This window comes from Micromys minutus, assembly GCF_963924665.1.
Source record: "Micromys minutus genome assembly, chromosome: 26".
In the NCBI taxonomy this organism is placed as follows: Eukaryota; Metazoa; Chordata; class Mammalia; order Rodentia; family Muridae; genus Micromys; species Micromys minutus.
In genome coordinates, this window is record NC_137961.1 from 11,425,456 (window position 1) to 11,452,641 (window position 27,186).

A 27,186-nucleotide genomic window follows, 5' to 3' on the forward strand; every position below is an offset into this window, starting at 1 on the left:
TGGAACCGATGGTGTAGTAAACTGTGGGGGTATTTCTGCGAAGCTAGTAGCTAATTACCATGAGATCTGGTGAAAAGGATCCCTTAGCTGTATTGTGATTCATTTAGGGTTTTCCAGATGAAAACATAGAATCCCAAGTGACCGAGTACCTCTGCTGTAAAAGCAAAATTCCTGTGAGATTACAGCTGACTTTTCTCAACCTTTCCTAGCCCAGAGAGAAATGTTTACAGAGACAGCCTGTCTCTCAGGACAATCTGTCTTCCCTGAAGCAAATAATTCCAGGAAAGAGAGATCACAAGCTTTCACAACTGCATCAACTTCCTCATTCCAAAGCTTCTCCCCACCTCTCTAAAGGGACCTATCAGCCTTTTCCCCTTGCAGACCCCTCCGTTCCCACAGGAAAGAGTCATGAATTCACTGTGTGTACCAATAAATCCATTTGCATCTGTTAAGGACAGACTCTAGTCTCAGTCTGCCTGTCTCCTTATGCTGCTTCAGAAATATAACACCCAGATAAGCCGAAAGCACATCAACTTGTTCCTCTTCCAAAAATGAAGGATCAGTTTTGCTTTCTCTCTCCCTAGGCTCACTGGGAAGCTTTGTCAAAAGACACCATCTTAGCTATCAGATGCTCCAGGGTTCTTCTGTGATGAACTTGGGACCAAAAGAGTATTTTACAAGAAGTTACATTAGGTGAGATTGTCTGGAGCTTTGTACAAATGTATAGTAAATTCTTGCTTGTGTAAGAATGGTTGGATGAGATTAGATCATACAAATAGTTGAAAAGTCAGAAGACTTCTGAGTCACACTTTCAAAAAGGAGGGTCCAATGATCCAAGATATTATATCAATAAAGAGATAAATAATTTAATTCAACACATTGACAAGGATGTTGTTATGAAATCAATTCAAAGCAGAAATGAAATTAATCTTAGTATATAAAAGATTATCAAAGACTTGAAGGATAGATTTAAGTAAGTCCATGGAGGAAAAATTCAGCAAAGAAATTTACATGATAAAGAGAAATTCTGGAAATGAAACAGTCAGTCACATAAGATACACTATAAAGTATCATGAACAGGCAAGGCCAAGTAGAAAGATTAATCTCAAGAATGAAAGTCAAGATCAAGAGAATATAGACTTAAATAAACAATGCTTATATAATCAATGAATAGAACCCAAACTCCCAAGAGCCTAGGATGTGTTCAGTACACCAAACTTAATAATATCCATTGAGTTGAAAAAGTAGTTGAGACAAAACCAACGTATTCAGTGAGGTTAGAATGAAAAAATTTCCAAAGCTAGAGAAAGAAATGGATATCCAAACACGGGAGGCAGTAATAACCTCAGGCGCCATTAGGAAGCAGTTGTCACTGCAGCCACCAACAGAAAAGACTGTTCCTTGAGATATAATATCCAATGTGCCAAGATATGAAGCAAAAGAAGATGTCTGGATCAGTACTGCTGTCTACTGTAGTCAGAAAGCTTATTTTTGCTGAAGGTAGCAGCTCTGCAGAGACCCATAGCTGATCAGCATGTTGAGAATACCTGACTATTGAAAGTTGATACCTAAACCAGACAGCTATGGTTCCTCATCCAATGTTTCGGGGTCAGCACATAGGAGGATAGAAAGAATGCAAGAGCAAAAGGATGAAGCCCTGTGACATTACTGTTGAGGAGACAGAGAAATTCCTATTCAGTCTAGACGGGAAAATAATGGCAGACCATAGTATGGATATTACACGAGTCCAGCTCACTGAACCAAATTGATTAAAATAACTTTTGACTGTAGGTATAGGAGTATAGATGTGGGGTTATGGGGTTATTTACAGAACATAAATGACTGATAGTCACCCAGCTGCATCGTGAGAAGCTGACCATTTATGGAAGCTGGCTATCTGGGGCTGACTATATGGTTTACGTGAAATGTTACAGGTTAGGGAGACTCCAGTGATCCCAGTTGAGCCTCTTCTGGGAGCTTGGCTTGGATGAGAGTGTATATGAGGGGGCCTTAGTGATGACATAAGCATTGGGAGGTAAGAAGGGGGAGTAGTGAGTCAGTTTTAGAGGTGTTTTTATTTTTTGAAATTTTATAATTCTGAATTTTTTTACATGTTCAATATACACTTTTTTCTGAGTTGCTAACTTTCTGAGTCTTAATAATCTTCTTTGAAAAACTGAAAGCTTCATAACTCTTTAGAACATTCCAAGTTTTAAAAAGCTTTCCTCTGAGTGGAATATATCAAGTCAGAAGAAGTTGCTGTGGGACAGAACAAAGAAATATTTAAGAATGCTTTCTTTGGGATTACATACAGCTATTTCATTCTTGACAGGTCAGCAACTCTAACTATCAGCACAAAATGTACACAAGATTGAGTCCATCAATATTCTTTCATGGGGTTGAGCAGGGGTCATTAGGCTCCCTCCCTCCTTGAGAATACAAATGTAGCTGTTTCTAAGAAAGGTAAAGACATTTTCTTTAGTGGTTATACACATTGACAGGTAAGGTGCCCATGTTCTCATAAACAACCACTTCTATTGCTTCTGTAAGAAATCCTGATTAAACTCAATGGGTCACTACATAGAAAGAAAGAAAGAAAGAAAGAAAGAAAGAAAGAAAGAAAGAAAGAAAGAAAGAAAGGAAGGAAGGAAGGAAGGAAGGAAGGAAGGAAGGAAGATAAAAAGAAAGAAAGAATAGAGAAAGAAAGAAGAAAGGAAGGAAGGAAAGAAAGAGAGAGAGAAAGAAAGAAAAAAGAAAGAAAGAAAGAAAGAAAGAAAGAAAGAAAGAAAGAAAGAAAGAAAGAAAGAAAAGAAGTGAGGAATTCAGGGGAACTGGTTTTGGAAAAGAGAATGAACAAGAATAGAGAAGGACCAAAAAGCTATGAGAATAAAAGTATCAAAATGAATGATAGATTCATGAAAATATCATAAAAAACAATGTTATTTATAATTAATACGTTAATAAAAATACAAAATAAATAAGACTGCTGAAGTTTGTAAATGGAAATGACAACTAACCCTGCAGAGAAAAAACATCAGAATCACATCAGGTCTACCATCAACAACTTTAAAAGCTAGGAGAGCATGGAATGATACATTTCAAATCTTGAAATCATACAGCTGGCAATTAGGATTACCCAACAAAGTTATCTACTAAAGTAGATGGACAAATAGTTGAAGGCAGAATGAAGTTAAGGTAATTCATGAAAATTAGCTAACACCTTAAAAATTCTTAAGTGAGTACTATTTAGAGGAAAAACAGTTCACACATAAGAACACACAAAATAGATTCAAGTAAGCACCAGATTTTTTTTTAAAAAAAGAGAAAGAAAAGAAAAAAAAACTGGAGAAAAATCACTAACAGAGCAAACCAACAAACATCCATCACTATAGGAGAAGAAGAAAGGAACTACCAATAAACCAATCAACCAGAACAACAAACAACGAAATGATAAATGGTAGCAAACCCTTATTATTTGCAATAATGAATGCAAATGGCTTTAACTTGCCAATTAATAGACATAGATGAATGTTCTGGAGGTACAACTATGTCTTGTCTCCAAGAAATTCAGAGACACAGTCCTAAAGAAGGAGGTGGAGCTTGGGAATCAGAGCACTGAGGAAATGCAAGCCATGTCACCTCACATTAGCCTCTGGACTCTACACTATACATATGTGCACACATGCTCTTCCTCTCCCCCACATAAACATGCACATACACACATATGCACACATACATAAGGATATCATCACAATGGTTATCACAAAAGAACATTCATAAAGTGTTACTTACTGTAGATTGAGCATCCCTAATGAAGAAATAGGAAGAATAAATGATCAAATATCTAAAGCATCCAGTACAAGCACTGCGATACAAAGAGAGTTCCCACCTAATGGATCATTGAAAATTCAGGTTCACAAAAAAATCCTGCACAGCATTGCCTTTAGGCTATCAGTATCAGGTATATACAAAACAGTTGAATATTTCAGGCTGCAGGCAAAGACTATAAAATCTAGAATCATAATCAAAAAGCAAAACTCTAAAACCCCAGGCATTCTGGATACCAGCCTGTCATTTTTCTCAAATACTGTTTGTTGTTCTTTGGTTCAGCTTTGCTTTTACTAGGCAAACCTGCACATGATCCACCATAAAGAATATGTTAACAGAAGCAGGTTTTCCTTTCAGAAAGATTACTAATAGTGGTCGATGAATTTACGGCACATAGACAATAGCTTTCCCACTGTGGAGTAGTTGGTGGACCGGGTGGGTTTTGCTAGAGCAGCCGCTACAACACAGACAGGACATAGACTCCCTACTCCTTCCTGGGTCTTCCTCGGTGAGAGACACTGCTTTCCAGTTCTCTGGAAGCTCAGTGTCCTCGTTTTGAAGGTGAAATGTGTGGCCCCAGGTTGGAGCTCAGAAAGGGTCACAGTTACCATTACTTTTAGGAATCAGGATCACCTTGCTCCTGACTCAAAGACTTTATCTGCCCAATCCAAGTGGCGACACTGCTCTTGAGGTGGTATCCACTTTCAAATAATCCTCTGCTCCCAGAGGTCCCCACTGGTCAAATTAGCTCAGAAGTGAAATGTGAGAGAAAATGAAAATCACGCACCCAGAAAGATCTTTTTAGGTCATTTGAGAGCAAGCCAATGGGAGGACATTTAAATTATAAGTAGGTATACCTTGGCTTCTTATCTTCCTTTTGGCATCGTGATTGATTTTTCCTGACTATTGTAGCTAAGACATTAACTGCTATATTGAATGGAAGTAGAGATAGTGGGAATCCTTGTCTTATTACTGATTTTAGTTGGGATGCTTTCAGGTTTTCTTCATTATCATCATTAGAATGATAAGAACTATAGTTTTCTGTATATAATGTTTGCTTTGTTTTGTTTGGAAGTATGCTTCCACCATCCTTAGCCACTCCATGTCCCTGTTCATAAAAGGATTTTTGGATTTTATCAGGGTCTTTTCTGGGTCTATTGAGATAATTCTGTAATTTATGTTTTTGAGCCCATTTATGTGTGGTGTTACATTTATTTATTCATAAATGTAGAACCATTTCTGCATCTATAAAGAAGAGCTACTTGGATTATGATGATCTTTGTGATGTGAACCTGAATTTGTTTGCCAGTGCTTCATTGAGAAGTTTCTCATTTATAATTTTTTATGAGATTACTCTGTAATTTTGTGTGTATGTGTGTCTTTATCTGTTTTAGATATCTGTTTTAATATCTATTGATATTGCTTCACAAAAGGGTTTGAAAGGATTACTTTTTGTTATTTTATGAAATAATTTGAGTAGTACTGACACTAATTTCTCTTTAAAGATTTGGTAGAATTCTTCAGTGTCTGCATATTATATGTGGGGATATGTAAGAAGGGATTTCAAGAGTTCTTTATTGGAGTAGAGGCATCTCTTAGGCTATGTTATTGTTGTTGTGATACAATACTTGACAAAGGGAACTTAAAGGAGAAAAAGTTGATTTTGGCATACAAGTCTAGATGGACACAATGCATCTTGGTTAGGGAAGGCAGCAGGCAGAAAAGACCTGCCGTTAGGAACACCAATCTGGCAGGTCACACAGCATCCCCACCCAGGAAGCAGACAGTGAATAGAAATGAGCCTTATCTATATAAAGTCTTGAAGGGTCCCAGTCCTCCACCAGAGATCCACTTTCTCTAATGATGTTCTACCTCAAGGTTTTACAGTCTTTCCAACAGTGCCACTAGCTGGGGACCAAGTGATCTAGCACATGATCCTAGAGAGGACATTTCACATTCAAACTACAACAGTAGAAAACATTAGAAAAGATTTGAGGAAGAGTAAAATATATTGACTCCTATGGCTCTTGTATTCTCTGTATTTACATTTCAGATGTTATTCCTTATCCACAATCCCATTCCCCCCATTGTTTATCAACAGATTCTCTATAAAAAGTAATAGTCAAGTGAAAGGAAGAGAACACAATGACCACATCATGGTCTGGGATGCCTGGTGGAACTAGGAGTTATGAGCACCAGGAAGGCACATGTGAAGCTTCTTCTTCATGTGGGTCCTAACCAATTGGAATGGGGGCTGTCCAAAAAGCTATTATCAGATTGTGAGATTTGTTCTTCTAGCTAAGCTTTTTTGTCTGGCCTCAGTGGGAGAAGATGCACCTAGCCTCACAGAGACTTGATGTGCCTGGGTTGGGGGATACCCAAGGGTAAAATGCCTACCAGCTCAGAGAAAAACAAGAGCAGGGAGGGGGAAAGGATTACAGGAGAGTGTGACTGAGAAGGGGGCAGCAAGAAGGATGTAAAATGAATAATTTTTTTAAAAAGATAAAAGGAGTGGATAAAGAGGGAGAAAGACCTCCAAAATAGCCTTCTGGGAGGATGTGAGGGAATCACACCCTTATCCTGTAGCTTTACTACATCTACTCCTAATATGGACATGTATAGTTTTGACAACCCCAAGGAGAACAGCAAAATTTCCATCCAGACTTGTAAGGACTGAAATTCATATTTTTAAGGAGTACTCAAAATCTTTTTTTCAACATGATCCACAGGTGATCTGTGTTTATGTTAATATTCAAGACATATTTCTTACCAAGCAGTTGGACCAAGCAAGAAACAACAGTGCTAAGTTGCTCATGGTGTGTGAATAGAAGACCATCAGAACAGAGCTTGGCCTGGGAAAGAGGTGTAGGTCCATAGAGAGAGAGCCTTAAGTCTGGGCATGGCTATTAGGAGCCAGGTTAAAGAGATGCTTTGAAGATAGCCATGGTTGACCTCCAAGCACTTCCTGCATAACAGAAAGAAAGCTGTGAGGGGCACGAGTTTGTGCCAATGATGATGATGATGATGATGATGATGATGATGATGAAGAGGAAGAAGATAATAACAAGTAATAACAGACTTTATTAAGAATAAGCTCCAAATTGTCTCTGAGGGTCAGATCAATGCTAAAGAAATTGCACTCTGATATTGCAATTTTAATGTTCCTATTACTTCCATCTAGAGGTAATTTAGGTACTGTTACAAGACAAGGATGCTCATGTGGTTTGGAACTTGTCAGTGTATAGTAGGTCAAAATTCAGTAAACTTTATAATACCTATAGAGTGGGCATGTGTTGGTGCAATACTTATACATAATATATATCATATACATAATACTGATATACATGTGCTCATTATGTGTACTTAATGTATATGTGTGCTCATATATCATATATATGAGTATAAGCATACATGTAATCTCTTTCTCAGATATATTTATATGAATGTCTTTTTTTAAATTTCATCACTTTTTCCATGAGATTCCTCAGAATTCATAAAATTTCAGGCCTCTTGCACAGATTACCTTGCTCTAAAATAGGCTTAAATTATAGTGAGAGGCCCTTGTAGGCTCTAGACTTAGTTACAGAACTGATACAGTCAAGAAATACTGCATGGAATCATAGCTGAGAAAGTAACATTTTAGTGACCTTTAACGTGCTTTAACTGTGAGATATCAGGCTAAACTCCAAATGGCTTTGTGCTTAAATTATACACACACTGCCCTTGAATAGAGAAGAGACTGATGTGTAGATCAGTCTGTCTTGTGGCCAGTTTACACACACTGCCCTTGAATAGAGAAGAGACTGATGTGTAGATCAGTCTGTCTTGTGGCCAGTTTACACACACTGCCCTTGAATAGAGAAGAGACTGATGTGTAGATCAGTCTGTCTTGTGGCCAGTTCCAATTTCAGTCCAGTTCTCAGATGGTTATTCTTCATTCCTGAAGGAAACACCACATCTTCTCCCAGGTCTTGGGGATGTTACTGCAGATTCACAGGCATTTAAAGAAGCATGTGTTTGCCCACTAATGCTGGATAGGCATTATTACAGTGTTTTGTTTGGGAATGTTTACAGAATTGTCCTAAACTACAGCTTCTCAGCCTGATCTGTCCCTTTACACCAGACCAGGATCATTTGTAATACGGTGTATAAGAATGCCTTCCCAGAGCATCCCCTCTTGCCACCCTGTCCAAGGGGATTCTTTTCAGGTGATTAAAGAAATAAATCCATCAGCTCTCAGAGTTTTGCTTTCTGCATTCTTACAAGATCTGGCATTTTACACACACACACACACACACACACACACACACACACACACACACACACACACCAGTTGTTTTGTCATTATTCTGTAGTAATCACCAATTGGTTGCTATATTGCAGTAGATTTATGCAACCTTTGTGAATTATATACTTAACCAAAAGTTAATTCCTCCCCCAATAAGTAAAGTGTATGGTGTTCCTGTTTAATGCCTCCTATGATTCTGATGTGTGGGCTCAGGACACACAAATATTCCCTGTTGCTTTGGCAAATCTTCTAGAGCAGGCTGTTCCACAGTTTGACATTAGCATTTAAAAGTCATTTGCTGAGGTGGGGAGGCTTATTTCAGTTTACAGCTTACATACAGTCCATCATGAAAGGAAGTCAAGATGGCAACTCAAGGAAGAAATCTGAAGCAGAGGTTTAAGGGTGGGGGATGTGTATAGGCTCGCTCTCCATGTGCTCAGCCTGTTTCCTTATAGCATCCAGGAAACCCCCGCTCCCTTCCCTTCTCTCCTCTTCCCCTCTCCCCCCCCCCGTCCCTCTCAACCCCCTCTCTCTTAGAGTATGTGAGTGTGTGTGTGTGTGTATGTGTGTGTGTGAGTGTGTATGTGTGTGTGTGTGTGTGTGTGTGTGTGTGTGTGTGTGTTTATGTCTCTCATATAATCCATCTGCAATTGCCACCTGTCTGTCTGTCCTGGCTTCACATTTCCGGATCTTTGTCTGACCAGAGGCAGATTGGAGTAATATTCCCTGGGGTTAACACCTCTTTTTTATTTCTGCATTACAAGGACATCTAAAGTTCTCTTTTGCACAGAGCTTTTTCCCCCACAAACACCAGTTTTCTTCTTCATTAGACTGCTGTTCTTGACCATCTACTGGCTCAGAATACACTGTGAAGGAGATCCTCCTACTCAATACGAGGAGGATCTGTGTTTTCACCGGGTACCCTCATGGAAGCACGCTATGGTTTGATCCTAAAATGTCTCTCAGAGGCCCAAATGTGAAGGGCTGATTTTCCAACCTGTGATTATTAAGAGGTGAAGAACCTTTAGGATGCTGGTCCTATGGAAGGAAGTTAGCTTCCTGGTACCTTGACCTTGAAGGTGATATCAAGTCCTTGGTCCCTTATTTGTGTCTCTTGTCTCTCTTTAACTTTGTTTCTTTGTCACTAAGAGATCAGCCTCTTTTTTCCTTGTGCTTTGCCATGACATTCTCCCTCAACAGTTTCAAATCAATGGAGCTAACCGACCGTAGGCCAAAATCTCTGAAAGGACAAGCCAGATAAAGCTTGTTTTCTTTTCAGTTGACTGAGCAGAACTTTCTTCCCCCCCACAACATGGATTTAATTTTACTTGAAAATAATAGTAATGTTTCACTGATGACTTGAAAGGGGACAAAAGATTTCATTTGAAACCCACAGTTTGCAGCACACTGCAAGCTACCAACCAAATGCACACATTCCCACTAATCCCTGAGTTTTCTATCCCAAGTGTCTTGTGATCTTTTTCTATTTTACAACACCAAGCACGTGGTTTCCCACACTCGTTCCACTTCTGCATCCATATTTCTAACAGTGTCACTCTCTAGGTTAGTCTGTGTCCAGAGGAAGGGTATGGAATAAATGCGGAGCATCTCCCTTTTGTTCTGAAGCCACTGGGAAGTAGCAAGAAAAATATGAGCCCATTTTAAGTGTCTTCTTTTTTCTTGTGAGGTAAGAGAATTATTTGGTAAAATCTCTTCTTAAGAAGCCAAGTTTATATGAAGCTCTGAAAAGAAATTGAGAAAAAGAATAAGAAAACTTGCAGTATGCCTGGAACATAGCATCAGAGAAAATCCTGTAAAAGGAAACACTCAATGAACAAGTAGCACCCTAAAGAACAAAGCCAGTCCTGAGCCATCACTAAAGAAACAGAGACAGCTGGAGGATGTCAGAAGGTCTTTCTGTGTCTACACTGGTTTCATGGAGCAAGATATACAGAACTGATTAATCAATGGCAGATGCTGTATTTTTCAATAAGTGACTTTTCAAAATGGTGACCCAAGAACAATGAATGCACATATTGACTGGCACTGAAAGGAACTCTTTGGCAAAAGTATAAAGGTGCCACACCACAGTGCCAAAGGAAAACCGAAACACATTTCAAATGTTAAATAAATTTCTCAAAAAATGCCCATAACATCATAAAATGTTCATATTTTCCATGAACTTAAAGTACAGAAATCACAGACAAAGACTACAAAGCATGTGCTCAAGAGGGAAATGTGGGGATGCAGGGATTGGATGAGGGAAATGTGGGGATGCAGGGATTGGATAAGAGAAATGTGGGGATGCAGGGATTGGATGAGGGAAATGTGGGGATGCAGGGATTGGATGAGAGAAACGTGGGGATGCAGGGATTGGATGAGAGAAACGTGGGGATGCAGGGATTGGATGAGGGAAACGTGGGGATGCAGGGATTGGATGAGAGAAACGTGGGGATGCAGGGATTGGATGAGGGAAATGTGGGGATGCAGGGATTGGATGAGGGAAACGTGGGGATGCAGGAATTGGATAAGAGAAATGTGGGGATGCAGGGATTGGATGAGGGAAATGTGGGAATGCAGGGATTGGATGAGGGAAATGTGGAGATGCAGGGATTGGATGAGGGAAATGTGGAGATACAGGGATTGGATGAGGGAAATGTGGGGATGCAGGGATTGGATGAGGGAAATGTGGGGATGCAGGGATTGGATGAGGGAAATGTGGGGATGCAGGGATTAGATGAGGGAAATGTGGGGATGCAGGGATTGGATAAGGGAGATGTGGAGATGCAGGGATTGGATGAAGGAAATGTGGGGATGCAGGGATTGGATAAGGGAAATGTGGAGATGCAGGGATTGGATGAGGGAAATGTGGAGATGCAGGGATTGGATGACTGTGTATTTACAGAACTTATAAATAAAAGAAATGTGTCAACAGTGGAAGGAAATGTATGGAAAATGGCAAACTTCATAAAAACATATACATGAAGAATTCAAACTAGAGAGGTAAAAACATAAATTGCATTATACATATGCATGTGGCAATGAAAAATAAATGACTCATAGCATCTGGACAATTGTCCTCCAGGGAGAAAAATATCACAAAGGGAAAATGTGAATCTAACAGATTTTATGATTTATAACATTTCCTGGAGATATAAAAAACAATAATTTACAAATTAAACTGCAGCTGTGGAGTATATTAATTTAAAATGTACAGCAGAAAGATGAAGCTGAGGGGTGGGGAAGACAGAAGCACTGAGTTCAAAGCAGATGGAGAATGGTTTTGAGCAATCGAAACCAGGAATAAGGGACAAATCTTAGTGATCAATTAATAGCAAAGCTATGACAGAAAGACTTGGGTACACAGGAGCCAAGTTACACTGAGGTGAGTTGGACTATTTGGGTGTTAGGATATGCTTTATCCTTTGACAGCATAAAAATGACAAAATTTATTAGGGAGGATTAGAAGTAGAATGAATATGGGTGTTAATTATACCATCTGTGAAGTCCGAGCTTCAAACGCTATAAAACAGGCGAGAAACAATGAGACTGTATGAGTTGTGCAGGAATGCTGGACAGATAAACGGATAAAGGCTGGAACAATGGACTAAAGTATTGTAGTGAGACTACTGCAAACACTAATGTAGCTGGAAAAGGCAGGAAGGGAAACATGACTGTGAGCAACTAAGACCCGGGAGAGACAGGCATGCCTAATGGGGCTTGCTCTGTCCAGGAATTGTGCTGGCTCGTGGGTGACAGTTAAGCAGCAAGCAGAAAAGGAAAAAGAAGGCAGAGGGAAGAGAAGGTTTGCAGAGCCACTGACAACTTATGGATATGGTGAACAAAAGCTGGACCTTATAGTTAAGTCCTGTTCAGAAGCATAATCCTTGTGAACATGTTGAGAGAGCCACATGGACCCTCCTGCCCCCCATACACACAGAGCAGTTCAAAGGAATAAAGTTGTAGAATATATAGATGATCCTTTGAGAACACTGGAGCCCCAATAAAGTCATTACCATGTGATTCAGCTGCCTCAGATGTAGCATTAAATACTCCATTGATATGATACTTGCCCATTATGTGTGTGTATGTGTGTGTGTTGAAATATCACACTAATAGCCTATAAATAGCTTTCGGTGACTAACGGGCCTGTTTGGATTTATTCTCAGGGGAGGGAAGAAGACCTGCTTTCCTCTAGAAGGACCGAGCTAAACACTGACCTTAGCATCTTCCCAACAGTTTAGAGGGCTCTGACTTTGCCCAGGGCCAGACTCACAGCTCACATTTATTGCTTTAACAAAAGACATCATGGAATCAGATAGGATTTAATGAGTTAAAGGGGGAGAAAAACCTTTAAAGGAAGAAAACTAATAAAATAAATAAATCAGGGCTGGAGAGATGGCTCAGTGGTTAAGAGCACTGACTGAGCAGAAGTCTTGAGTTCAAATCCCAGCAACCACATGGTGGCTCACAATCATCTGTAATAGGATCTGATGTTCTCTGCTGGTGTATCTGAAGACAACTACAGTGTATATAATAAATAAATAGATAAATAGATAAATCAATCAATCAACCGCCAGGCTTTACCAAGAGGAGCTAGCCTCCCTTTAATGGCAGCTGCGGGGCCTTTCTAACTCTGCCTTTTCCCACTTCAAAAGTTGACAATTTTTACAGCAACCTTCATTTGCATAACAGGTTGAGTCTATAATTTTTATTTCCATACACTAGTGCGTATCCATCCATTTTCCATTTATCTTCCCCACCCTGGTGAATTTCAAGGTAAATTATAAGCATCTGTCTATGTCTATCAAATATTTCAGAATGTGTGTTCTGTGTTTGAGGGTTTTTAAGCTTTTTCCTTCAAGATGTAATTTGCATATAACAAAATGTTCTTGCCTTGGTGTGCTGTCTGATGATGTTTTTGCTTTACAAATGAAACCCATCCGGCCTCGGGATGTCACTACCACCTCCTCCCTTTACAAAGGATCACTTTTGTGATGTCACTAAATGTGGCTTCTGGCGTCCTAATTTTCTTTCTTCCATCTAATTTCTCTCAGACTTGTGTGCACATGTAATAATGCAATGCATTCTTTGACAAGTTTAAGCATCTTTAAAATCTGCACCAATGTTCCTTTCAGAATCAAGACACTAAAACCATGTGGTTTCCACCTCTTCCTCATGACTGTGGTTAGGCAGAGGGTTAATTTTTACTGCATTAAGTAATTCATTTATTTGGGGAAGGCATGCTACACCATTCCTGTGGGGTCACAGAACAGCTTGGAGGGGTTGCTTCTCTCCTTCTACCATATGGGTCAGAGTGATGAATCTCAGGCTGTCAGCAAGTACTTAAACTCTCAGAGTCCTGTCACTTTTGAATATGTGGACCATTATAACACATAGAGCTTTGAGGATACAAAAACATACTTCAATATATGCAGAACATAACCCTTAGATGTGTCTACTATTTTATTCATTTATGTGCCATTTATATTCATTTGTGCTATTAACTGTCCTGTTCTTTTGTTCCTGACAATGACCACAGCTGCACTGTGACAGATGTCTTGAAATGAACGCTCATGTTGAGTCTTGAGGTTCTTGTCTCTGTGCATCATTGGCTGTGAGACATCCTGTAAGGATGCATTCAAGTTTGCATTCAAAAGTGCAGAGGTGCTTCATTTATCATCTGGCTGATTGTATTATTTACTCCATTATGATTTCTTCATGAATTATATAGATTTTTTTACCCATGGGAGGAGTGTAGTTATCATGTAAAAAATCAACTTCTAGCCTAATTTCACTGTGACAAATAGTCCATGTGATTTCAGGTTTCTGATACTTGTTAATATGTGTTCTATAAACCATGATAGGGACTATTACACACACACACACACACACACACACACACACACACACACACACACACTATAGATAAGATGGATATCCCCAGGTGTGGTGCTACATACTGACCCCTGAGACCATGAGTTCAGGCCTAGCCTGAGCTACACAGTAAGACTCTGCCTCCAAAAAGCAAACACAAAGTAAGACAAAATAGAACAAGTTGGACCTAAGCTTTCAGAAGACTTGGTTGATGGTGGTAAAAGCTCTAATTTGATAGCAAAGTATGAAAGGAAACTCACAAATGAACACAGGAAAAGCTTTCAGTGACCTAGAGACACTGGCATGCTCTGTGGAGTTCTCTCACAGTGAAAAGGTAGAAAGTTTTTTTTTTTTTACTTTACTGAGGCCATGGCATGGGTAAGACAGATAACCTCAGAAAACTGGCTCTGTGTTTCCAGTTATTGGTATTTTAAAGACAAAAATAATAGAGGTTAAAGAAAGAGCTAGGAAGAAACCCTCTCCTCTCTTTATTCCAAGCAGCAGTGGGCACCTCTCTAAAAAAAAAACAACCCTGTTGGGTCATCAGCTTAGCGATCCAAATCTTCTATGAACTGCATGCTTGGGAAATTCAGAGCAGCTATCAGAGACTATGTGCTGAAATGTGGCCAGGCAAATGCTGGCAGTCTGTGGGGACAGGGTTGCATGAAAATCACAGCACTATTCAAATAGTAGGAAGATGAAAGAAAAATTGATGGACAAAAAGACAAAAGCTACACTGTTAGAACTTAAAAATAGAGAATACACAATATTGTACTCCTTCCTGTCCTTTATTATATTTGAACTATACTATTTTTATCTATATGTATATAAAAATTGGAAATAATTTTAGAGAACTTTACACAGACTATGATAACTATTCATAATCATAAAAGAAAAAAAAATACCTCCTAATGTCAGGGTGGAAAGTCCTGGTAAGGCAGCTAGGAACTTTTTTTTTCTTTTTGAATTCTTTGTGAGTTTCACATCATGTATTCTAGTCCCACTCACCTCCCTGTCCCCTGGTACCCACTCTATACCCTTGCAACCTCCTCCAAACAAAACAAAGCAAAATCTCGTTATGGGAGCCGCAGTGTGCCAGTGTGCCACATCATGTACCCTTCTGTCCACACATCTTTACATGCACATGTTCACTGCAGTGAGTCATTAGTCTGGTTCGAGGCCTCTGGCTTCTCTGAAACCATCAATATTGGATCCTCACCAGGAATCCTGGTTATCTTGTTGTTTTCCTATGTCGTGGAAATCCTGCTGCTTTGAGTAAGCAAGACTGGCCCTTTCACATATCCTAATCATTTGCAGATGATACAGATTTTGGGCTGAGTCAATTCAGAGCCCTGTATAACAGGGCCTGGGGAGTAGCTTAGGTAGCCAGCACTCCATCTCTCCGTTATCCCCATCATCCCTTCCTTTCCAGCACTACTTCAGACAGGCCAATTAGTGCCATGATCAGTGGATTGCAGGCCAACTCTGCTGCCCTCATGCCTTCAGTATGTTCATCTGCACCCATACCAACAAAGCCGGCTCCACTGTGCTGCCCAGACATAGCCCGTTATCCCAAGTGATATAGCAAGTGATGAGTTTGGGCTAGTCTCCTGCTCCCACACCCTCAGGACTGGCTCACCCATGGCCACAACCAGAACCAGACTACTGTGATGCCCGGGTGAGGCATAGGGCCTGCTTTCCCAAGTTCTCTAGCTCGTGAGGGACAAGGCCAACTCATCCACTATCCCGAGGGTCAGCTCTTCTGACTCCATCAGTTGGCATGGAGCAAGGAGGCAGAGAGCTTCTTTCCCCATACCCTACCAAGTCCTCCTTACAGAAGAAGAATGGTAGGGCCAGCTCTTCCCAACTCACTGCCTTGAGGTGGCTCACCTGTGCCAGCTCTGCTGTGCTGTCTCAGTGCAGCACAGGGCCTGTTCCCCCAAGTGTTGTCACAGGTGACAGGTGACGCTAGCTCTCCAGACAATACCATTACCAGTGAAGAGCAGAGCCAGTTCTGCACAGCCTGTGAACATCTGGATGGTCCCTAACAGCTGTCTCGATGACAGATATCTCCATGTTCTCTACTGGTAATATGACCCACAGTCACTGACGCCTGCCACTATATAGCCACAGACCCAGACATGGCCCTCAGTGACAGCTCAGTCTGGGACCTCATTATGGCCCCAGGTAGCCACTCACAACCTTTGAGTCTCTAGTTCCACCCCCTTCATAATGGTCAAACTGCTTCACTCTTTCTCTCCCCCCTGACCATCACGTGCTGGCAGATCATGGCGACTACTGCTGTAGGCTGGCCACATAGCTTGCTGTTCTCTGCATGGCATCCCTCCTTCCTTGCTGTGGGTGTCTACAGCCCACCTGTGCTATGAGCTAGAGGGCAGGTCCCTAGTCCACAGGCCTCTGTTTGTCTTTCTCCTCCGATGATATATGATGGTAGGAGGGGCTTTATGTGTCCATGACCCACTTGTGTGGTGGGGTGGAGCATAGCCCTGTCTGTGGGTATCTTTCCCTGTCCACTCAACATGTCACAGTGGAATGCAGCTCTCTGACTTTTCCTCCCATTCTGCACTGCACAATTTTGATTCAATTTGAATTTTATGAGTCCTAGACATAAAACAGCTTTGGCCACCAAACCGGTCATCAAGCTAGGATGAACAAAGGCCTGCCATCTGCTCTGCCGTGGATCAACACTGCCAGGGTGGGGCATTCAGAACAACTTTTCAAAGATATCTTTATCTGATTATCATGTCGTATCTCTTTACAATCTACTATGTGAAAATACAAATCTGCACAAAGCAGAGAAAGGGACTCTGACACACTAAACCAGACGTGGCATGCTGCTAGGCAGGGTTTCATAACTATAAGACCTGAGAAGAATCATCAGGAATCATTGGAGCTGAGAAGGAGATATTGGTCGGCACAGAAGCAAAGGCTGAAGAGCACAGAGGAAGCTGCAATACCTGCGTTTCTCACAACCATCAGACCAGCGTGAGACCAGAAGAGTCACTAAGGCCATATCAAAGACGCCTTAACTATGAAAATAGGTGTGACTGAAAACTATACTTGTTTACACGATATAAATATGAGGTTTCACACATTCCCATAAAAGTTAGGTTCCACATGAGTAAAATACTTCCATCCTCCAATACATGCCTCAAAGAGTAAAAAATAACTCTATACGTAAAAGAATGTTTTGAGGAAATCACTTGTTTGCTTTTGTGGAAATATATACAAAATAGTATCCATACCTCTCAGCCTTTCAGTTACATGGAGAAGCACAAGACATATGTGCACCCTCAAACATCTGCAAGCAACCCATGCCAGCTTGATTAATTATTTCAGGATTCCTTTGGCAGAAGCAACTTTATTTTGTCTTCCTTTGCAGAGGTCTAAATCTCTGGCTGCTTGGCCTGAGTTTCCAGAACCACTGTGAAACATCATGGCCGTGGAAATCCGTGGCAGAGGAGCTTCTTCACTGTGTGCCACAAGCAGAGGGGCATCATGGGAAAGGCCCAGTGGAGGGACAGAATCAAGGTCTTCCTCCAAGTGACCACTTCATCTCCTTCACCCCCTCCAATACTGGATTGTGATATAAACTGATCCAGGGGAAAAATCTACTGATTAAATAAGACCTCTCAGGATCCAGCTGTCTTGGAAAATGTCATTACAGACACATTTGGGGGTATACTTCACCAATAACCTCAGGGTTCCTTAGTCCAGAGAAGTTTGCTGTCAGAATGGACCACCACTGCATCCAGGTACCAAGTTTTCTGTTGTCGTCATGGTTAAACAAATAAGACAATGTTTTATTGTGGATAAGGTCACCGCAGAGCTTTGGTCTTTTTATTTGCATGGCTGCAATACCTACTTGCCGTAGTAATGTTGAAATAAACCACTACAAACATTCATGCTGTGGCTAAACTGTCTGAGAAGTGCCTTGGGGAGGACATTTGATTGTGGGGGGAAAAAGACCAGTCTGTTGTAAAAATATTTTTTAAATTCCCACACAAAGTTTCTACCCAACGCAGACCATTTATGTTCTGGGATGAAAGACACACACAGCCTTGTAATTTTAAATATGCAGCACAATAGTTGGTTAACTGCCTAACCTCCATGCTATTAGAATCTACCTTCCTACTCATAAACCAAATTATTATTTATTGTTTCCTCTGGGCTGCTGTTAGCTCCAATTGGCCGGCCTAAACCCCACCTATGTCTCTTCTTCCCAGCTATTGGATGTTGGCCTCTTTATTCACCAATCAGAATTGAATTGGGGGCAGGGTCCCAGGGGCTACTTGCAGACTCAAGGGGCTCACACTTAGCATTACAATTGACAGTAAAAGATAAAACCTCAACCCCACTCATTGAAAAGCAGGGAAGATATTCTTGCAAATACTAGGCAAACTTCAGCATCAGAGTTCCAACTTTCTCACTGACTTTTCATGGTGGACCAACCTAACTAATGGATCCCATTCTGCACCCAGGAAAGCAGAAATGTGTCACTGGTTCATGTTTCCAAAAGCAAAGTACCAGAGAAATGTCTTTGCTTGCTGACTGTCTCAGGTACACGTGACACTTTTTGAGAAGTTGAACACATCCATTCAATACGTGGCAGATGTTTCTGGCTTTTGTTGTGCTAAATTCTATCAAAAGAGCTTAAAGTTTTTATTCTCGCGGTGCTCATCCCTCCCTAAAACGAGCACACATGCACACATTGGACCATGTGTTATCCTCTGATCTTCCACTGAAAGCTGTCAGTCCAATTGTCTGTGCTTTAAGAAGATACATAAACATTGACCAAGGAAACGAAGGCAAGGGAATGGATGGATAATCCGTTTGATGAGCAGGAGGCAAGATCGTTATGACAGCAAATAGTTTAGCCATGCCTGTCTTTTGCAAGGAACACAAACACAAGGTTAAGCAGAGAGCTCCTTTTGGAGTGTGCAAATGGTCCTGGGTCACTAAGTCCTGCTATGAGGTACTCAGCTGTTCTCCCACTACCCTGTCTGCTGACAGAGAAGTCTTTTGTGATGTCCATCTTCCGTAGAAGCATTACACACACCAAGCTGTCCTTTCTTGACCCACCCTCAGAAACAACCTACTCATCAGTAATACAATCTGGCAAGTCTTACCTCTTTTGAGACTATGCAGAGGACTGAGTATGTATGTCATTTAGGGGTTCTCTTTTTCCTTTCCATGAATGTATTTATTTATGCACTTTACATCCAGATTCTAGCCCTCTCCCATCCTCCATCCTCTCTTTCTATGAGAAGGGGGAAACCCCCATATGTACCAGCCCATCCTACACTGCAGGACTAGGCATATCCTCTCCCACCAAAACCAGACAAGGCAGCCCAGTTAGATGAACAGGATCTACAGATAGGCAGAAGAGTCAAGGACAACCCCCATTCCAGTTGTTGGGACTCTTGCATGCAGACCTAGCAGGATATCTAATGATCTGGTATAATAGAGAGGAAACTGGTAGTTGAGTGGTGTTGACTCACAATAACCCTTGCAAATTTTCAGTCCTGGGAGTTTGGACTTCCCTACTTGTGCTGTTGGACATAGCTGATTCCATGTCAAGAATCTGTCCATGCCCTGGAGAGATGGCTCAACAGTTAAGAGAATCCACATGACTGCTCATACCATCTATATAACACTGTGTTACACAGATATTCACATACATAAAATAAATCTTTTAGAAGGTATCTGCTGAGAGCTTAGATTCATGCTAAATTTTAACATTAACAAGATGCTGACCACAGTCTCAGATTCAGGTCTTTGAACCTGGTCCAGTTGAACTTTGGCACCTCCCTGTGCTGGAACTAAGCTGACAGAATACAGGATCTTAGAAGAAAGTTTATTACTGCAGAGGTCATTACACCAGCAGAGTCTTGGGTAACATAACCAGAGGTGGGTGCGGTCTATATGACCCACAGGCCTTGGAACATACAGCTTTCTATCCAATCATTTTCAGAGGAACCTTTTGAGCAATTATGTCATTGGTTCTGTTGATCTGAATTAGAGATATCTCAGGCATGTATACTGACTTGCTGTGTGATATTCCCAAGGCACCTAACATATCCCACATGACTAATCAGGACAATGGGATTCCCTGACTCACAGAGGTAACAAAAGCCTAAAAGAAGACACATAAATTAAACTTTGGATAGTCTGCTTCCAGTTAATAATGAATAATAATATCTAATAATAAGTATGATCATCATCAGCTTCTAATAAATATTACAAACATAATAAAAGAAAAAAAATGAAATAAATCTATACCAGTTCCTGAGATAATAAGGATGCCCTTTGATGCCCAGACAAGCTTTTGTGTGGAAATGCACCAAGCAGCATTCATCTTTGGCAATGTCTGGTCAGTTCATCCATGCCAACAATATGTGAGCATCCTTACCCATGTTCTTGGGAGTGACTCCCCAGAAACTCAGGGGGGCAAAGCTGAATGCATGCTGGAACCAGATGCATACATTTTCACAGGAATTTTTGTTAGAGAAATACCAACCCAAGTATGCGTTGGTGGGAAAACATTACATCTGAGTTTGTTCATAATAAAAGAATGTTTCTCTTGGCTTTCAGATAGGCTACTCCTGTTAGACTTTATCTCTCAACTTAAATATTTAGTAGTGAAAACAAGCAGTGGGTAGTGTGAACAGAAGAACAACTGCTGGCTCCCCAGTAACCATGAACAGAGATGGTCCCAGAGCCATTTCTGCCTAGGCAGCAAAGGGCTGATGCCCCATCAGCTGACAAAATCCCTGTCAGCAACTCCTTTCCCAAGAAATCCACAGACCAGAGGACATGTGAACCATATAGTCAGTGGTTTCATCAGAGGGTGTTTTTTTTTTTTTTTTTTCTAATTCCTATGAGTTATAGGCTTATTCTTAATTTTTTCTCTTAATTAATTCTCTACCAAGAAAATGTTCTCAGCTCTAAATGAGAATCTCTTAGTGCTGTGCCCTGCCACTGTGATAAGTAGTTTGATACTTAGAAGATGACAAGAAAGGAGGGCTACTGTTTTCTTTGTCTGCTTGCTTGCTTGTTTTGAGTTAATTTTATATCTAGCCACCTTGCTGAAGATGTTTGTAAGCTTTATGAGATCTTTGGTACAGTTTTTAAGGTTACTTGTATATACTCTCATATCATCTGTGAATAGAGATACTTTGACTTCTGAATTTCCAATTTCTATCCCTTTGGTTTTCTTTGGTTGTCTTACTGCCCTAGCTAGGACTTCAAGTACTATATTGAAGAGATATGGACCAAGAGGACAGCCTTGTCTTGCCCATGGTCTTAATGGAATTGCTTTACGTTTCTCTCCATTTAGTTTGATGCTGGCTATAGGCTTCCTGTCTATTGCCTTTATGTTTATATATATTCCTTGTATCCCTGATTTCTTCAAGACTTTTAACATGGAGTGATATTAGTATTATTTTGAAACTACTGTATATATTGAGTGTAATATATCATTTATTTTATAAAGTAAGTAAGCATATTGATTCGATAGAAAACAAAGAGACCCACAGAAAATAGCAACACATGTAAAATGAAGGCAATTACATAATAAATCAATAAACTTAATTACAAATTAAAAACATGTAGTCAGGAAATATTTTTTTAAAAAACTCTTCATTTATTTTATGTACACAAGTACACTGTCACTCTCTTCAGACACATCAGAAGAGGGCATTGGATCTTCAATAGACGGTTGTGAGTCACCATGTGGTTGCTGGGAATTGAACTCAGAACTTCTGAAAGAGCAGTGGGTGCTCTTAACTGCTGAGCCATCTCTCCAGCCCCAGGAAATATTTTAAAATATATTTGTTTACTTCATGTACTTGAGAGTCCATTGAAAACTAATTCTATAACGATGCCAGATATATTCCAACCCATTTTTCATAAAAATAAGCTACTTCTAATTAGGGAAATGACTGATTTCACTTCTGAAACAGGCAAGACATCAAATGAGGCGAGGACATTTGAAATATCTGTATGCAAGGAAGGGCTTTGTGACTTCATAGTTCAAGTTACTGTTGCAACACGACCCAAACATGAATGGCTGCCACATGACCAAGAATGGGACAATGTGAGCATCAGAATAATGACTGCTATTTATTAATCATCAAATGATTTTAGGTGGATATATGTATGATGGGGAGGCATGTTGTTTAGCTCTGGAGGCTGTTTAGTCTAAGCCTTCATTCTGAAACTAGGAGGTAAAAGGTACTATCAATAAAATTGTCTTCTTTTGCTGTGAGCATTATATCTCAGCACAACAAAAGTCATAAAATCTTTTCCTTATGGAAGGCATAGAAATTAAAGCAGTAGGGATAATAGAAGCAAGATGTTTCAATTCACAATATTATTATAATAATAAAACAATGAGCCTACACAGAAATAGCTAATGACTGTCAACAACATTCAACAAAATGGTAATGAGGAATGACACAAATGGACAAGTCAAATAAAGCACACCACATCAGAAAAGAAATAACTCAGTAGAAGCTCTCAGAAGCAATGCAGCTATGCATGTGGTTCCAACTAAAAAGTTTTGTGTATGAGCGTGTGTTTTCCTAAATACACAAACACAACCCACCTCAACTCTGTATGTTGCTGTTTGTATGTGGGATTTTCAGGGATGAAGACTTGGACTAGATAAGCAATTGTTCTGTTCTTCCCTAGAATATATGTAACAACAATTCAAGCAAAAGAGGCCATGGATTTGAAAGAAAGTAGGGCTGAGGTGTAGAGGGAGAAAAGAGAAAGGGAAACAATGTGATGAGACTTTAATAGTAAAACGTAAATATTATTGTTGTTTTTGCTGTTGTCTTTAAGTAAAAAAGATCACTCTCTCGATGCCATTTACTTGAGAAATGCAGAGAAAAAAAGAAACGTATTAAAACAAACCAGGAAGTGCAAATAATCAAATGTGTCTGAAAGATAAAATAATTTATTTAGCTTTGATTCATAATTTATGTGTGGAGACAACTTTTATTCTTCCAAAGCCTCAGAGCTCCAACTGGACCAGGCCAGACCAGGAATGGAAAACTATAGAGAGAAACTGATTGGTTACCATCTGGCTACCTCAGGCTACTTTTTGTGGAAAGAATATGGCAAGACTTCTTTATAACCTAGACTCATGTAGGTTGTAATCTCATTTTCTGAAGAAAACTGGATATATTTGTTGTTCTACTTCTTCAAGGATGCAGGTCAATGGTTTACCATTTAGCATAAAGTGGGGGTGGGGAGGTGGTCTGTAGACGCCTAGGGCAGAAACTCACTCCCAACACTATGGCCTTGACTAATTTATTTGAGAAAAGAAATATTGAGAAAGCTTATGTGGTAGTTGCCTTTTATTCTTCAGTAAAATCACCAGAGAGGGGAAAGAAGAAGGCACCATTACAGATCTAGAAGGCATGTCATCAGAATGGATGTAGACATTTGGGACTTTATTTGCACAAAGTAAAACATCAATATGTTTCTAGAGGCCTATAAAGAAATTGAACAGTTGCCCAATTACAAGAGACACTTACAACTTTTAGGTGTAATGATGATATTACCATGTTTATAAGCATTATATTTATGGTTGATCAATGTATGAGAGCTGCCCCCTTAACTCACTTGTACAGCACAGTAGAGCTGGCCCTGCTTTCATGGGCATGGGTGAGCCAGGTACAAGATGAAAGATACAGCTGGCTCTTCCCCTGGCTGGCTGTAGCACTGGATGAGCTTAGCCAGGACAGTGCTAGGGAGCTTTCACTGGTGGTTTGGTCACAGGAGAGCTGGGGGCTGATTTGCTCAGCTATCACCCATACCCAGATCCAGGGCTTTGAGTTAGCCCACCTCAACATCAACCCAATAGATGAACTGTTAGAACTCATCAAGGGGCCAGTCCTACAGATCCAAAGCTTCAGGATCACCATGGCACAGGGCAGCAAGATGATATCAAAAAGGGGCCCCAGGGAGGAGCCAGTATTTGGTAGCATAGCCAAAACCAGAGGCCTCAAACCAGGCCTATGGTTCATTGCAATGAACCTGTATAAGCGAACCAGTGTAGACAAGAGGTTCACTATATGACTCACTGACACACTACAGCTTCCACAGTGAGGATTTGTTTTGTTTCTTTGTGGGTGTTGCAAAGGAGGAGGGTGGGTGTGTGGGCAGGAAGATGAGTAGGATTGGGGGGCATAATGTAAAATTTACAAAGAACCAATAAAAATAAAATAAAAAGGAAGCATTCTTGACATCCATTTTCTAACACAATTTTTGACATGTTTTAGATAACAACAAAGATTTGAGGGATGACTGAATGCAATGTTAGATGAACATTGATGGATATCTAGTTAGAGGGAAAGAGAAGAAAGCATTCAAAAGAGAATAAAAATCAAATTTATTTGCATGCAAAAAATGAGTAAGCAATATGTACATGGATGACAGGGGAGGAATAAATTTAATCTTTATTTAAAGTTCTATTAATCTATAAAGAAACAAACAAATAAAAACACTGAGCTTAGATGGGGTTTATTCTGTCATCTTGAATAATATTAATTGGGAGTATCTCCATGTCAAAATCATAGCACAAGGACAGTGAAAACATCTGAAAAGTGTCTTAAAGACAAAGTCTTGAGATTTTGGGCTGATGTAATGCATGTTTCCCAAGGCAAAGGCAAATTGCTCTTTATCTACACCACAGATTAAAGCTGAGCGTCTATTGAGGTAATTTCTTTCTGCTCAGTGAATAGAAAGTACTGTCCCTAAGGCAATCTCAATCAATCCCTGCTCTGTTCAGTGAGAACAGCCGCTAGCCTGGAGCCAATTCCCTGAAGCTCATTTTAGAACACAGCACCACAGACATCCTGATTCATAAATTACTTGCCAGGCATGTCTAAGAATGGGAGCCACCCAGAACTGTGCTTCTGATCTATAGTTTTGCGAGTCCTCATCTCAGAGTGGCTCCACTTCTGCCTGTCAGTCCCTCTCACCACTAACAGCCATCAGCCTGGCTTTGCCCAAGCTAGCCCTGCTAGAAGGGAATAAGACATCTTCACATTGGTGGTGGGGAAGTCCTGATGGCCTTTCTTTAGGAAACAGCTCTCATGGCCTTAAAAACGTGGGATATTGAACTCCTGGATTTCGATGAAAACAGATGCTGATATTAACTGATTAACTCCTGGCTCAGCAAACCCAACCTTGCTGTAAAACACGGCAGTTCCACTGCCACAGTTTTCTGTGCAGAATTGCTCTCTATGTCTGTACGGGCAGGAGATGCATGGCCCCTCACAATACAGGTCCTCCATCCCTACCTCTTCTGTCAAAGGTCAGCTTTTCTGAGTGTTTGTTTTCTGATGGGAGAGGGGGGATCTTACATATGTGCTCCTATTCATATTAATAGATCTGATGTTAACATTAAACCAGGGTCACTCTAATGTTTTATGTGGTTTCAATGGGTAGATTTAAGCCCAAAGAAGCAGTGTTTTATAGCAGAAAAGCTATAAAACTTCCAAAAATACTGCATGGGTATCTCCCCATGTTTCTTCCTGGAAGATTTGGTCCTGATTCAAAGGTAATTTTGCTGTGTTTCATCTACTGCAACTCATTAAAAGGTTTCTGGAAATCCAAATCTCTCATCTGTGACATTTGCTGTTGTGGTTGCTGCTGCTGCTGCTGCTGTTCTTCTTCTTCTCCTCCTCCTTCTTCCTTCTGCCTCTCCTTCTCCCTCTCCTTCTCCTTTTCCTTCTCCTTCTTCCCTCTCCCTCTCCCTCTCCCTCTCCCTCTCCCTCCCCCCTCCCCCCTCCCCCTCCCCCTCCCCCTCCCCCTCCTCCTTCTCCTTCTTCTTCTTCTTCCTCTTCCTCTTGTTTGATTAATTCCATATAGAACTACCTAATACTATTAGAAAGAAGTCCTTAGAAGCATTGCTCCAATGAAGAAGTGGAAGACTGATGTAGAAGAGTAAATGCCATGACAAAGGAAAAAAAGACAGAGAGAAAGAGAATGCCAAACTAGTGGCAGAAAATGGAGAGGAGGAGATTGTTGACCACGATGACATTTTTTTAAGGCAACTAATTTCAGACAATCTTCAATTTATACTTTGTGTTCAATGGCCATTTCAGTATATTTTCATTTTTCATTCTGTCCTTTTTTAAGGAAAACAGTACTTTTGTTGCTGCTCTATTGTGTAGGTCAATTCAGTAGTGTTTTATCAGTTGGGATTGGTGTTATAGAACCCTTCCTCTGTCCTGCTTCATCCTGGAGGCTCAACTCTCTTTAGCTTGTTCTTCAACTATAAAATAAAAACACTAAGTACTGAATGACATTGCACTTAAAATTGCCAAAGAACTTTAGACTAGGCTCTGCATACCTTGATACATGGTAGAAAAAAAAAAAGCAAAAGACCATGGTTAGCATTTGTCTAATTACATAAAACTATTGGCCGAGGTCATTTTTTGATGTAAGAAATGTTCTAGGAAAAATCAGTTTGGTTTGGTGTGTGTGAGTTAGTGATTGGAAAGTAGATTTCCTCAGGCATTCCTCTGGGAAAGAGGGCTAATATCAAAGATCTTCAGCTGTTACAAGAGCTGACAGGAGCTTAGGATTTAATCCCATAGCTAAGAGGCTGGTGGAGATCACAGGACATCCCAACAAAGCAGCAAATTAGTTCCACAATCCTCTTTATATGCTACAATAAGCCATGGATTCTCTAGAGTACTTCCATGAGACCATTGAAAATCAATGTGTACAATGTGCTATCTAATAAAGACAAAGAATGTATAATTTGTGTAGAATAGATTTGACAAGAGCAATGATCTTTTTCACTTCTTTTTCCAGAGTTATGGTCAAAGCGACTTTGATCTAGGGTTAGGTTTAATAGGCACACAAACAAAGGAGTACATTATTTGCTCTGTGTAAATTCTCTCAAATATTTAAGATATTTTCCAGTCCCACCCTTCAGGTGAAGTGTTCAGTTGGAATATGGATGTCAGTATTCCTATTATGGAAAATATTCAGCCAAGTTGGAATTTTACCCAGAAACAATCTTACTCACTTGTGAGCTGGGTTTAGTCACACTGAATGGTCGATGTTTGTAAGCAGTTTGGTTGCAAGCCTTTTAGCCCACAGTTTGTACAGCCCTTGGAGAGGAGAGACTCTGTTCATGCCATTAT